The 14,509-nt window shown below is 42.1% G+C and overlaps 1 pseudogene; it reads left to right on the top strand.

Annotated features, from left to right (window-relative positions):
* Positions 1–12,492: 12,492 nt before the first annotated feature.
* LOC131257829 (multiprotein-bridging factor 1b-like) lies at positions 12,493–13,264 on the top strand (annotated as a pseudogene).
* Positions 13,265–14,509: the final 1,245 nt, after the last annotated feature.

The following is a 14,509-nucleotide window of genomic DNA, read 5'->3' as shown; positions in this document are numbered from 1 at the left end:
ACCTCTGTGTGGTGATTTGCCTCTAAAGGGGGCTGCTCCTCAACCCTAGAATTAGCAATTCCAATGTCCTCCTGATCTCACCTGATTTGAGGACCCGCATCACTTAGGGCTAACTGATAAGGGGATAGGTCCACAGATAGCTCTAATTGTCTATAAACAGATATACATCCATCTGATACATTCCTTGAGTATCCAGCCCTTTTCTTCAAAGATGTAGCTAGCCTTTTTAACCATACTTCAGATCCAACTCGGGAGTCAATCCTGCTACCTATATGAACAGGCAAATCTTCCACCTCGGTGGGGTGATATGCCTCTAAAGGGGGTTGCTCCTTGACCCTAGAATTGGCAATTCCAATGTCCTCCTGATCTCACCTGATTTGAGGACCCACATCACTGAGGGCTAACTGATAAGGGGATAGGTCCACAGATAGCTCTAACTGTCTATAAACAGATATACATCCATCTATTAGACCCTTGAGAGGAGGAGAAGCCCTCTCTCAATATCTTGAAGAGGCCCAGGGGTGGGAATGAGAGAATTCTCATAATCATATCCCTTATCATCATACTTGTCTGTGCAGGGGGAAATAGGCAAGTTACTAGCTAATCTAGATTGGGTCTAGTTGATGAACTCTCTCCCATTAGGACTACCTTGAGGTAGAGGGGATCTGAGAGCATAGCCACTAGTAAGATTGTATGGAATTTGGTCGATTGTGTAGGGAGACTCATCTATCTGATTTTGGTTTAAAGAGCGCCCCTAATTGATAGTCTGATTGCTATGATTGGGGATGAGTAGCAGGGTCCTACTCTGATCTCTGTCTGCGGTGATGAATTGGTTTGGGCTGACGATTTCCTTGTGTTGAGCTGCAGCTGGGAGATCCTCCATAGGGATAGTGACTGGGACTATATTATCAGTTGACAGTTGAGACTTCCTATGGGGGAGTTTCTCTTATGACTATTTCCCTGGATCGAGGGGAGTGCTGTTGAGAATCTGGTCTTCTTGAGGAAGGGGTTCGGTTCTCCTCAGCATTTCTATGAACATGTAGAGTTTATGGGGTCCTTACGAACGCTGGAACTAGCATTTCCCCCTACGTCCCCAACACGAGAATTTGGATTAGGATTCATCCCATGAAGCTTGCTCTCTGGAGGGTGGACCTCCTTGCCAGTGTCTCCTTCCTTCTCCTTACCAATGGGGCCTGTCTCCCAAACTTGGTCCATTCCCTTCTTGACTTCTGATTGAGCCCAGATTTTATAAGCTTTCCTAGCAACCTCAAGCTAAAGGGGTGATTGGAAGAACGATCCCACCTTCTTTATTACCTTTACCCTAGCAAACATCTGAAAAATACCAAAACTAGACAATGTATCTATCTGAGTCACCTTTCCAAAGCAACTTCCTAGATCTCGAATCACTAAGTCGAACCATGCATGTGATGGGATCCCGAAGATACAGACCCATGTTTCTTCCTCTTCTAGATGAATCTCAGGAGACCATGGGGAGACTTCTACCAGTCCCAGCTTTTGCCAGAAATGAGAATCAACTACAAAATCTGTGAGTTCTATCCTCGTTTTAAAGGAGATCAGGAATCTATAGGGGGAAAGTCTAGCTACATCAATAGCCAAGGACTTGAATCTGGATGCCTTGAAACCATCAATAATCTGTAGAATGGAGACCGATTTGTCACCTGTGAAGATCACCAATCCCAGATCCAGATCTTTGAGTTTTCGGGAGACACTTGAAGGGTCCACAATCACGTAACCATTCCTTTAAAAATCTGGGTTAGGGCGAGCCCCAATCTTTTCCCTTCCTCTATTGGAAGGTCTCTTATCACCGGGTTCGGTGGAGACAGGTTTTGCCTCTCTGGACTCAAGCTCTGTTTCCTGAAGGGGATTGTGGAAGATCCTTGGCTTATGGTTTGATCTGGGTCTGGCGTCCTTAACCGAGACCATCCTCCCATCAATCTTCTTTCCATCAAGAATGCCTTTAGCAGCCCGCACGTCATCTTCATAGAGATAACGAACAAATCTGTATCCCCTGGTTTTGCTCGTAACAGGAAGTGGGGAAGGAATACTTCTGTAACCCTACCATATTTTTAGAAAAATTTGAAAAGATTTCCGTTGAGCAACTGAAAGGAAGATTTCCTATGAAGAGGCTGTTTGGATCTGCTTTAATCTCCTTGCGAGCGCCTATTTTTATTTTCGATCTTGTCCTTGAGGGGGTCAGATCTCTCGGACACCCCCTTTCATTCCTCCTTACCTCCCACAGCTGCCGTACCAATAAAACCTAAGTTGAAGAAGTAGAAGCAGAGTGCTTTGAAGTGAAACAAGATTTGGAACCCTTTGAAAGATTGCATAAAACTCTTATGGAGAAAACCTTAAAGATTCCAAGTTTATCAATGCAACCGGTTTGAAGGAATGAATATAACCCTGAGCATGATGGCAGATGACAGATTTAAAATGATAATATTTGGAGATTCAATGCAGATTTTAGGAAGAAAAACGTTGAAAAGAAGATGCACTCTTGCGTTTTTGGTATAAGTGGGTGAAAGGAATATAACCCATGAAGGAAGTGTATTTTGGTATATAAATAGTAAATCCTTACAGCAGTGGTTTAGTTTTAGAAAGTAAAATTTGGGTGGTTTAGAAAAGCCATTGGGTAAAATGTGAGATTTATAGTGGAAAGTCTCTCTCTCTCTATATATATATATATAAACCACTCATATATGTTGTACATTATGACCCACCAGAGTGAATATTCATGACTATTAGGCCAAAGGACTTAAATAGTGGAGCCCTTATCAGATTGCAAGCTCTGATCTCCCACCTGCTTCCAGCTGGCACGCTTCTATGTGGTGCACGGCAGGGCATCTTTTCATGTCGCCCACGGCATGCCCTCTACACGCGTTTTTGGAAAAGAAAAAAAGAAGAAAACGGATGCTGACCGTCAAAATCAAGACCAATTGAAATCACAGACTTTACATGCTTTTAGGAAAGGAAAAGAAAAGAAGAAAAAAAATGATGACTGAGACGCGGATTTCCTGCTAAAGACCTTCCCATAAAGTTCCTGCAATGGACATCTAGGTGGGGCCCACCTTGATGTTTGTGAGAAATTTACCCGTCCATCCGTTTTTTGAGCTCTGTTTAGCACTTCGAACTAAAAATGAGAAGGATCCAAGACTTAAGTGGGCCACACTAAATTAAAAGGTGGGTAGGGAAATTCTTACCATTGACACCTCCCTGGGGTCTACCGTGATGTTTACTGTTAGTAACGTCATTCCTACTAAGATGAATTGATCAAAACACAAATATTAGTCTGATTCAAAACTTCTGTGGCCCACGAATATTTCAACTGTGGACATTCAGTCCTCATGTTCTCGGCCCACTTGAGTATTGGATCATCTCATTTTTGGCCCTATGTCCTAAAATTATCACAAAAAATAGATGGACAGGGCAGATTTCACAAAAACAGAACGGTGGGCCCCTCCTATGTTTTCAGTACAGGAGAACGTCTGCCAAAGGTTTGCAGGAAATCCGCGCGCGTCCTGCTAACTGGACATATCGAGAACATTTGAAAGCACAGGCTTTACATGCGTTTTTGGAAAAGAAAATAGAAAAAAAAAACGGATGGTGACTGTCAAAATCCAGAAGATTTGAAAGCACAGACTTTGACTTGGACTATTATTCTGGTGGAAACAGGGGCTATTCATCAGTCACAGCTCCTCTTGCACATGTATCAAGCCAAAGTATAGCCCATCTACCCATCCTGCAGGGTGACGAGTGTGTATGCTGGCCGTTGTAAAGTCGCTCATACTATTTTCACCGTGTGAATTTCTCTAACGCGTGTTGGACTGTGTAAGAATGGTGGAGACGTAAGATGTACCCCTCCATTTATATGTAACCACGCATATGAGATGGGACGGTAAAAAGGAAAAAAGAAAACTGGGAAAACTAAGTAGAGAAAATGGAGAAGATATTTCAGAGGTCTCTGCGTGTTTTCATTCTATTCCTTCTAGTATTGCTTGGATCATGGTCCGGTACGGTAGAATCAAGGATCACATATTTCCATACTACTCTTCAAGGTAAGTGTACATCTATGTTTCCATTTTGAAATACCTAATGTATCTCCTCTTCTTCTATCTTTTGGATTGGATATGGGATGCCGTTAGATCTCAGCTAGAGGATCTTGGTCGTTGGATTACTTTCTTTTTTTCAAAAGTGTAGTATATATTCCATGAATAGATCTTTACAACTCATCCTAGCCCATGCCAGGCGAACAGGCTCTGGCAACAGCCTATGTTAAAAGAAAAACAAAAAAAAGTTTTTTACCGGGACATTGCCCCGAAATAGGAGCTACACGGATGGAACCAAGACCCACCTTATTTAGGAAAATCGAACCCTGATCTTTGAAGGGAGGTCGGAAACGTACCGAGCAAGTAAGGATAGCTGGAGCTCGGATCCCAAGCGGGCCATACCGTCCGCAAGGCGGTTCCCCTCCCTCAAGACATGGCCGAATGTTAAAGACCTGGAGGCCCTGGTCCTGTCAATCCTCATCAACTAGTACTTTCCATCTAGGCATGAGGATTTCATTAGAACGTGAATGGTGTACTTCATGCTAATTTGTACTTATAGTGGCCATGGTTCGTGGATCCCAACTGCTCATCTGATGGAAACCACGTTTCATGGTTGCTTGACAAAAAGGAAAAAAGAAAAAAAAAAAAAATCACATATAAGCTTATCGCTGACCCTTAATTTGGTTGGTTGCCTGAAAATAAATAGACAGAAAAGCCAACAAGGGTCCAAAATAACATCTAACAATTAGATGGATGGGATTAACCGAAAAGGGAATTAAAAAATAATAATAATAAATAAAAATAAAACCAAAAATCTTAGTTAGTTGTCTATCATATGTGGCCCACCATAGCAAGCATATGGATCGCCCAAACATTGTTGTAAATTGTCACTACAAGAAAACTGCCTCTCCCGGCAAAACCTTTACCCGCGGTCAAACAATCGCAGGTAAAGATGGCGTCTGCAAACGTTTTGCTGGTGGTTGGCTACTTGTATGTTTTACCGGCACTTTTTGACCGCTGGTAAAGAGCGAAAAAAGCGCTGGCATAAGTGCACACCAGTATTTATATGTGATTACATGTGCCTCATTGGTGGGTTTGCTTAGCATTTTCTCTTACTAGATTTTAAATGTCCATATTCTTTAGCTGTCTAGAAATAACCATTTCATTCAAACTTGAACGGGAGAAAAACAGCCAATGGAAGAAAGATCCGGATTCCAATAAATCTGCCACTCGATGTAATACATGAATGATATATTCATGGCATCATTGCCTTTGAAGAATTTCAGTAACTGTTTAGATTACTACAAACATCCAGAAAACAGTTTAGATTACTGAAAAAGTTCAGAACAAGCAAGTGACAGAACAGACTGTTGTGGTCTGAAATTCAGTAACTACTATATATGAAGCCTCACCAAAATACTCTCCAATCATAGTTTGTGTGGAACTGCACCATGTGTCAAAAGAATCATCAAAAGCAGTGTAGCCTTGTCCCATCTAATTGGGATGAGCTTAACAAATATTGTTTCACCAACCAATTCAAAACCGGAATTCTCATCATCACCTTTGAAGAATTTGGATAACCAGTTACCTACCAGACATCAATCCCCCATTACCTGGTTTGTCTACTGGCTGGTGCATTGCCTCGAGCTCATTACACGTAAAAGAATCTCTCTTCTAATTTTTCCAGTTGCGGGTAAAATAAAAATAAAAATAAAAAATCTTAGGTAGTTGTCTGTCAAATGTGGCCCACCATAGCAAGCATATGGATCGCCTCAACATGGTTGTAACATGTAGAAAATAGATGCACCGTAACCTTATAATTCAACCATTGGCATCAAGCGTTTTTAAGATGATACTGTTCACCTTCTTGTGCATCCGGACTCTCTCATTCCTCATCATCTAATAAGTTCATTTTATGGGTCGTGGCCTTTTTTTTTTTTAAAGCATAATGATAGGGGTAAAAAAGTTCATTTAATGGGCAGAATGCTGTAAACAAACATTTAAAATTTCTGATCACCACAATTCTTAGGTTGTGACCTGTCAACTTGGTAACCCACCATATCAATGACCCAGAAAGCTATAGACTTGCATGGGCGAGATGTGGGAGAATCATTCATCACCAAGAAAGCTCAAACAGGCTGGATGTGCAAATTTCCATAATTTTGTGCTTGAAATATCCTGATTTGGGGAGCCCTTGTTGGGAGACCGCGAAACACACGGATGCAGATCTAGGATGCCAACCCAATGGGACTAAGTAAAAAGGAGAAGTATACAGAGATTTTAACGTGAAAAAACCATTGCGGGAAAAAAAAACTACGGCATAAAGCGACAAATGAACACTATGAAAGCAAAATTACAAAGAAAAAGAGCTTACCCAATTCAAACAACCTCGAATCTCACCCTTGCTACACCTTTTGAGCCCCTTGGATGAATTTGGAAACCTCTAAGAATATTTTTTTAAAAATCCTTTTTACACTCATACATATAGCCTTGGGAAGAATCTCAAACGTAAGGTTAAACTGGGAAGTATCACATCCCAAGTGGAAAAGGAAACATAAAACTTGATTGAAAACATCAAATACAATAATCTCCACCATGTCTTTAATCATCAAATGTGTAGTTTCTTATTCTATTCTCTTATCTTTACCTTACATCATAACTACATCAACACTTCTCGTGCACAGTTCATCTTCTTTTTACGCCATCGCCAAGCCCAGAGAAGTCGCACAAAACTTGAACTTCTTTATAGGAACCACCTTAGTAAGCATGTCTGTCAGATTCATGCTGATGTGTTTCTTCTCCAAGTTACACCTCCTTCCTCAAGCACCTATCGGATAAAATGGTGACGAACATCATGTGTTTATTACGTGAGTGATAAATAGAATTTTTAGCCAAATTGATAGCGCTCTCGCAATCACACAGTTAACTGGCACGGCTTCCTACTAAAGCCCCAACTGATTTATTATGCCTCTTAACCAAATACCTTCTTGAAATGCTTCTGTCACTATCATGTACTCTGCTTCAGTCGTGAAAAGAGCTACCACAGATGAAGCTTCGACATCTAGCTAACTGCTCCACTCAATAGTACAAACGAATAACTTGAAGTCGACTTTCTGGAATCCACACTGCTTATGTAGTCTGAATCCACATACCAAACCAACTTTTCTCATGTCTTCTCAAAAGTTAAGATGTAGTCTTTTGTACCTCAAATGTATCAAAGTAGCCATTTCACTACTTCTCAATGTTGCTTACTGGGGTTTGACATATATCTGCTCACAACATCGACTGCCCGTGAAATATTCGGTCTTGTATAGACCATGACATACATTACACTATCAACTACTTTCAATTAAGACACATGAGACATATCCTACTTTTTCTCATCTGTTTTGGAACATTGTTCCGAGGAAAACTTGAAACAAGCCATGTGAGGAACACTCATTGGCTTTGCTTGGTCCATTATATACTTAATCAACACCTTTTCAAGGTATTATGCCTATGATAACCAAAATCTACTCATCTTCTTGTCTTTATGAATATTTATGTCGAGGACCATCTTTATAGCACCGAGATCTTTCATCTCGAATGTCCCTAATAACTGAGTTTTCAGTACGTCGATTTCAGACAGATCGTGATTGCCGGTCAGGGAGACCAGATAGGCTTAGTTGATCTATCAGGGAGACCAGATAGGCTTATATGGGATCTTTCTTCCTTAGGGAAATTCTCTCTAAAATCTGCGTGGAACGGGTCTAGGCATCGCCACCCGACTAAACAATGGGCAAAGTGGCTGTGGAACAAATTCCTCCCCCCGAGAGTGGTGATTTTTACCTGGAAAGCCATTCATAGCGTTGTTCCTATTGATGTGGCAGTGCAGAACGTTGGAGTCCTAATGGCGTCAAGATGTGAATGCTGCTCTAACCTCCCTCCCCATGTGCAGTCCTTTCTACTCCCCTCAGCTCCTTCCAACTAGGCGCATGGTTGCCAGTCCCCTTTCAATTAGGACCTCTAGGGACATCAACCTCACTTTGTTTTAGATCAGTCCTCTCCCTCTGTGGAGGATGTTGACCACCTGTTTTGTCGAGGGAGTATTACGAGGGCTGTTTAGAGCTTCTTCTACAACCTATTTCATTTACCCTTCGTTCATAACCAATCTCTCCCCCTTAGGTTTCAGCAATGGACTGCAAAGGCAAGCTCCAATTCAAGATTCAAGATTCTAATTGGCATCGCCCCTTCCTTCATCATCTGGAAAAACTTGGCTCAACAGAAATTTAGCCCGGTATGAGGGCCATGCCATGTTAGCAAGAACGATCATCCTCAAGGTATCGAATTGGCTGAAAGAGATCTGCTCTTCTTTTCTTGTCCCTGATAAGAATTCCTTCTCTGAATCCATCTCTCTCCAGCTGCTCAAAATAACCAACCATTCTCCATCGATTGGAGGGTTGCCCGTTCTCGTCAGGTGGGCAAAGCTGCCTGAAACCTGGCTAAAGCTTAATATTGATGGATCGTCAAGAGGTAATCCAAGCCAAAGTGGAGGCTGGGGAGTCTGTAGGGATAGCCTAGGTGGATTCATATTTGCTTTCCGAAGAAGATATGAGATGACATCCAATTCAGTAGCGGAAGCACAGGCGATGCTAGACAGGCTAATCATTTGTTCTAACCTTGGGTTAGTAAATACATCAGTCGAATCAGATTCCAAGCTCATTGTGGATGTTGTAGGGGATTCTTCTGCCCCCATTCCTTGGAATTTTTGGTATATCATGGGAGAAATTTAGCAAAAAAGGCGAAGTCTAAATCTAATTTTCAACCACATTTTCCGGAAAGGAATTTAGTGGCTGACGCTCTGGCGAGGCAAGCGAGTGAAGGGTGGCCAGATAGAATTTTCAATTCCCGCTCTCTTGTTTCGAGGTTAGTCAAGGGTATGCTTCTTCTAGACAATATAGGGGTAGGATATTTTTGAATTCCTTGAGGGCGCTTCGTCCCCTGCTTTGGTCCCCTGTTTTTTTCAGTTTAACTGAGAAGGTTTTTGGTTGCTTCTCTCCACCCCTTTTTGTTATTGTTCAGTGTATTTTCCTCAGTCAGTTAGGAGCTACATGATGGGTAAGGCCCTTCAGTTTTGATTGTTGGGACCCACCTGAAGGGCTGTAAATTTTTCTGTGATTAATGAAATCGTGGCAAGAGCCCACTTTATCAAAAATATATATATATCGTGATTGGCGATCAACATACAATATAAGGATGAATTTTTCATCACTCGGTGTCTTGTAATAGACACAGTGATCATATTCACTCATAGTAAAATTTTGATTCAATATGAAAGAATCAAATTTTTTATACTACTGCCCAGGTGACTGTTTCGAGCCGTAAAACGACCTCATTAACCTTTTTTTAAAAAGAAGGGTGGACATATTCCACCAACATTTTATTGAATTAACAAGATTTATAGCCATTCGAGTGGGTCCGAACAAAAAGAATTGGACCACACCTATCATATACGAAGACAAGAATAGGCTTCATAATGAGAAGGATTAACTAGGGGAGAAGAAGAAACGCTCGACTCCTAGGCTTACTGCAAAAACCAGGAAAAAGGAAGAAGAGAGCGAGGCAGTCCCTCCCAGAGCAGCTATAGCCAAGCCAACAGAAGACAGCCCTGTTGCCCCCAGCAAAAATGAACTTCTAAAAAAACAGAGGAAGCTTGAGTAGCCACTAGCAGCCAACCCCTCCCAGGGAAGTTGTTGGCAGCTCCAACATCAGACAACCCCTACTGCCCTTATAACAAATTAGCTCTTCAAAACCAAGAAGAAACTGACACTAACAAATCAGACTCTCAATAAGTAAAGAACCTGGCCCAACAATACTACTGCTAAGGGAGGCTCTAAAAGCCACTAGAATGGGCTGCAGCAAGACAAAACTCTCTTATGACAGCAACACTAAAAGAATTGGCCAAAGAGCAACGAAACTCAGATAGCAGGGCTAGGAAAGGTGCACTGCCCGAGGAGAATCCCCTGACAGACATTGCCAGCAAAATTAACCCACTCCCATTTTTGGTTTCCTATCCTCAGCAGCCCCACGTTTGCTTTGTCTAGAAGCAGAGAGCCCCCGACGAAATGAGGAAGCGAAGAGCAGGAGAAGAAGGTCCTGTCCGTAGCTCCATCGCTGGTGATCTTAGTTAGACCGTCTGCCACCAAGTTACCTTCGCAATATGTGTGAGAGAAGCAGATGTTGAGGGACTGAGAGAGCCGAAGAATAGTGCCTAGACGATACCATAGGTTCCAACCGCAAGAGGAAGAAGGAGCGGAGACAGCTTCAAAAATGATACGGGAGTCAATTTCTATGATAACATTACTGAGTCCCATTTCAACACAAATGCGCAACCCATCAACCATCGCCTGCGCCTCAGCAATGTTGTTCGAGAAGGAAGCCATAATTTTTATAAAAAGCAAAGATCATATTGCCAAGGTGGTCCCTGCAAACACCTCCCCCTCCTGCTCCTGGGTTGCCCCTAACGGAGCTATCAACATTAAGCTTAATCCAACCCCTACTTGGTTTTGCCCATTTTATAACTTGAGTCAAAGAGCTAGGAGAAGAAGTGTGATTATTAATGTCCAGCACTTGCATGTGATCCAGTCTTCTTTAGAGGACATGTCAACAGAACTTGAGAGTTGCTTCCCTGTTTCGTTCAACTTTGTTCTCTGCCCCTTTAACTTCGTAGCCCTCTGGTTACTTCATGTATATCTACTCTTCCAATTCCCCATGCAGGAATGCAGTCTTCACGTCCATCTGTTCCTGCTCAAGATCATATTAGGCAACTAGCGCTAACACAAGTCTGATAGACACCTGCTTAACCATCGATACGAATATCTTTGTGAAGTCGATTTATTCTCTTTGAGCATAACCCTTCGCCACTAACCTCGCTTTGTATCTATCTTATTTTCTTTTGAATAACCACTTGCATCTGATCATTTTTCGGCCCACTGAAAGCTTTACCAGCTCCCACGTGTTGTTCTTGTACAATGAGTCCATCTCATTATCCATAACTACGTTCTACCTTTCTTCATTAGGGTTATCAAGAGCCTCCTGAATAGTAGATGGGTCTCCCTCATCTGTAATGAGGGCATATGCAATATTAGAGTCGTCCCTGTATCTTGCCGATAACCTGCGATCTCGCAGTGGGTTTCTTCTCACAGGTGGCTACTCCACCTGCTCCCCTATCTCTGTCGCGCAGTTGTCTCAACCTTTATGCCATGCTCACTCATATGACTCTTACGTGCATGTCACATACATATAGAGGTGGAATCTGTTGTAACCACTACAGCTCCACCTGTAGAAGTGCTCCTGATTAACCTGTAAAGGTTTTCGAGTCTCTGTGTTTTCATGATTACAAGTGCCCCCAAGAGAAATCTGGTGAACTTGCATCCTATTACCTAAATTGCACCAAGAGAAATCAAACTCTTCTTCATGTTGGGAGCGTGCCTCACCTCAGTCAAGGTATGATCTGTCCCAACAAACATCTTGATGAACACCGTACCAACATCCACAACATTACAGGCAATGTCATTGCCCAAAAACACCTATCCACCATCGCATTTTTTGTAGCTGGTGAACCAACTTTGATGAGGAGTCATGTGATAAAATACCCATGTATCTAGAATCCATTTGTCCCTATATTTATCATATAACTGTCCGATCGTAGACACAGAAAAGACATCACCTTCATATCCACTTGAATATTCTTCGAACTTGGCAGCGCTGGCCTCCCTATACGAAGCTTCAGAGTCTTCTTTCTTAGATTTAGGATTTGTACAATCCTTCTTCATGTGTCCTCCCATCCCACAATCGCAACACTTTAACTTAGCTATGTCCTTACCCATGGACTTAGATCTTGACCTTGAAGATCTCGTACCCACGTACGAAGTGCATCAGAAGAAGTCCCTACGCTACCGTTTATCTTTCCCATAGCCTTCCCTTGGAGGGATGAGATAATGGTGTCCACACTCAAGGACGATTTACCGGTGCAAAATGAGTCCTTCAATAACTCATATGAAGCCGAAAGAGAATCAACAAAATACATGCCTGATCTTCATGTTTAACCGCTTCCTCCATTTCTAGCAACTTGCAAATCAAATTATTAAAATTACTGATGTGGGCCTCCACATCTCCACTTTCTGCCATCTTAAAGTTAAATAACTACAGCTTCAAGTTTAGGTGATTTTTAAGGGACTTTTTAGTATAAAAGTCCTCTAACTTTGTCCATAAACTTGCTGTGGCTTTCTCCCTCAAAACATTATAGAGAACCTCATCTGTGAGACACAATCGGATAGAGGATAAGGCCTTCTTATCAAGAGTATTTTAATCGTCATCATTCATAGATGGTTGACACTCCTCCAGAGCCCCATCTTTTCCTTGATAGTTAAGATGCTAATCAGAATCAAAATCCAAACCCTTGCAAGAAAACTCAGATAGAGATGGCAGGAATCGGACCCTTGGCTCAGGATTGGGAGCCCGTCATCATCCACAAGAAGGCTCCGACCTCCGCCGCTAAGAAAGATGAGAAGGCCGTCAACGCCGCCCGTCGCAGCGGCGTCAATATCGAAACTGTTAAGAAATCTAATGCTGGTATGAACAAAGCTGCTTCTAGCAGCACATCTTTGAACACAAGAAAGCTTGATGATGAGACAGAAAATCTTTCCCATGACCGTGTGCCAACTGAACTGAAGAAGAGCATCATGCAAGCTCGAATGGATAAGAAGTTCACACAGGCTCAACTTGCTCAGATGATTAATGAGAAGCCCCAAGTGATTTAAGAGTACGAGGTTGGGAAGGCCATACCGAATCAATAGATCATCACCAAACTGGAGAGGGTTCTTGGGGTGAAGCTACGGGGAAAGAAGTAAACATGCAACAATGGACGAATAACTGTAAAAAAGGGGGAAAAAGAGAGTCAAGGGAAGTCACTCAAGGGAAAACTAGGTGCTTTTACATATTATATAGGGAGTGAGAATAACTGGGACTGGGCAGAGTCTAGTTTGGTGTGTGCATGGAAAGACTAAGCATATACTTGTGAGAAACTACTCTATGGTGGGTGTGGCCTTTTGTCTGTGTGTGTGTGTGTGTGTGTGTGTTTTCCTTTTAAACCATGCGAATCCTTTTATGGGTCTTGTTTGTTATCATGGATTAATCATATATCCAGTATATTCTCTCCCCCCCAAAAAAAAATCATCTTAACCTTCCATAACTCAAAATTCACTTTCCTTGAGTACTTCTCAATATCATACTTAGCGTTTCCCGTTGATACTAACCCTTCAGATTCAAACTTGCACCCCAACGTAAGCTCTGATACCACATGTTAGGGGACCACGAAAGCACATAGATGTGGATCTAAGATGGAACCCTAATGGGACCAATCAAAAGGGAGAAGTAAACAGAGATTTTAACATGGAAAAACCCTTGTAAAGAAAAAGAGCTTACCCGATTCGAACAACCTCGAATCTCACCCTTGCTATACCCTTTTAGCCCCTTAGATGAATTCGAAAACCCCTAAGAATTTTTTTCTAATCCTATTTACACCTATATATATATATATATATATATATATATAGCCTTGGGAAGAATCCTAAGTAGAAAAGGAAACTGGGAAGAATCTCATCCTAAACGGAAAAGGAAACCGGGAAGAATCCCAAATGGAAAAGGAAACCTAAAACTTGATAGAGACATTAAATACAATAGTCCTTGGCCCACCCCCTCAAACATTACACATAATCCCCCACTTCATCTCTACAGAAGATAATAGCTTCATGGAAGCTCCACCCACCTTCCAAGAAGTCCAACAATCAGTTTCCTCTCTTCCAAGTGATGGGGCTCCTGGCCCAGACGGCTTTAGCGGGGCTTTTTTCAAGTCATGTTGGTCTATAGTGGGCCACGATATCCACTAGGCAGCGGTATTCCTATTCATAAGACGGGACCTTCTAAGGGCCTTTACATCTTCTCTCATTTGTTTGATTCCAAAATCCCCTGCCCCAACCTCGTTCTTAGATTTTCATCCAATAAGCTTGTGTAATGTCATAATATATAAAATTCTCTCTAAGATCATAACCTCAAGGCTTGCAACCATTCTGCCTCATCTCATCTCCTAGGAGCAAGGAGCCTTTATTCAGGGGAGACCGATCTCAAAAAGTATCGCCCAAGCGTAGGAAATGTTTAGAGAAATAAATAGAAAGATAAGGGGAGGAAATATTGTTCTCATGCTCGACCTTGAAAAGGCGTATGACAGGGTTGAGTGGAGCTTCCTCAAGAAGGTGCTTTTCATATTTGGTTTTAACGACAGGTGGGTTAAGATGGTTGAGAAGTGCTGGATAAATTGCTGATTCTCTGTTATTGTTGGCGGGGAAGCCATTAGCTACTTCAAATCCACAAGAGGTTTGTTCACAACCCCAAGTGTAGGGTCGCGA

Source organism: Magnolia sinica, chromosome 10 (genome assembly GCF_029962835.1).
Source record: "Magnolia sinica isolate HGM2019 chromosome 10, MsV1, whole genome shotgun sequence".
Taxonomy (NCBI): Eukaryota; Viridiplantae; Streptophyta; class Magnoliopsida; order Magnoliales; family Magnoliaceae; genus Magnolia; species Magnolia sinica.
The sequence above is the reverse complement of the archived record's forward strand: the minus strand, read 5'-3'. Positions and strand labels throughout refer to the sequence as shown.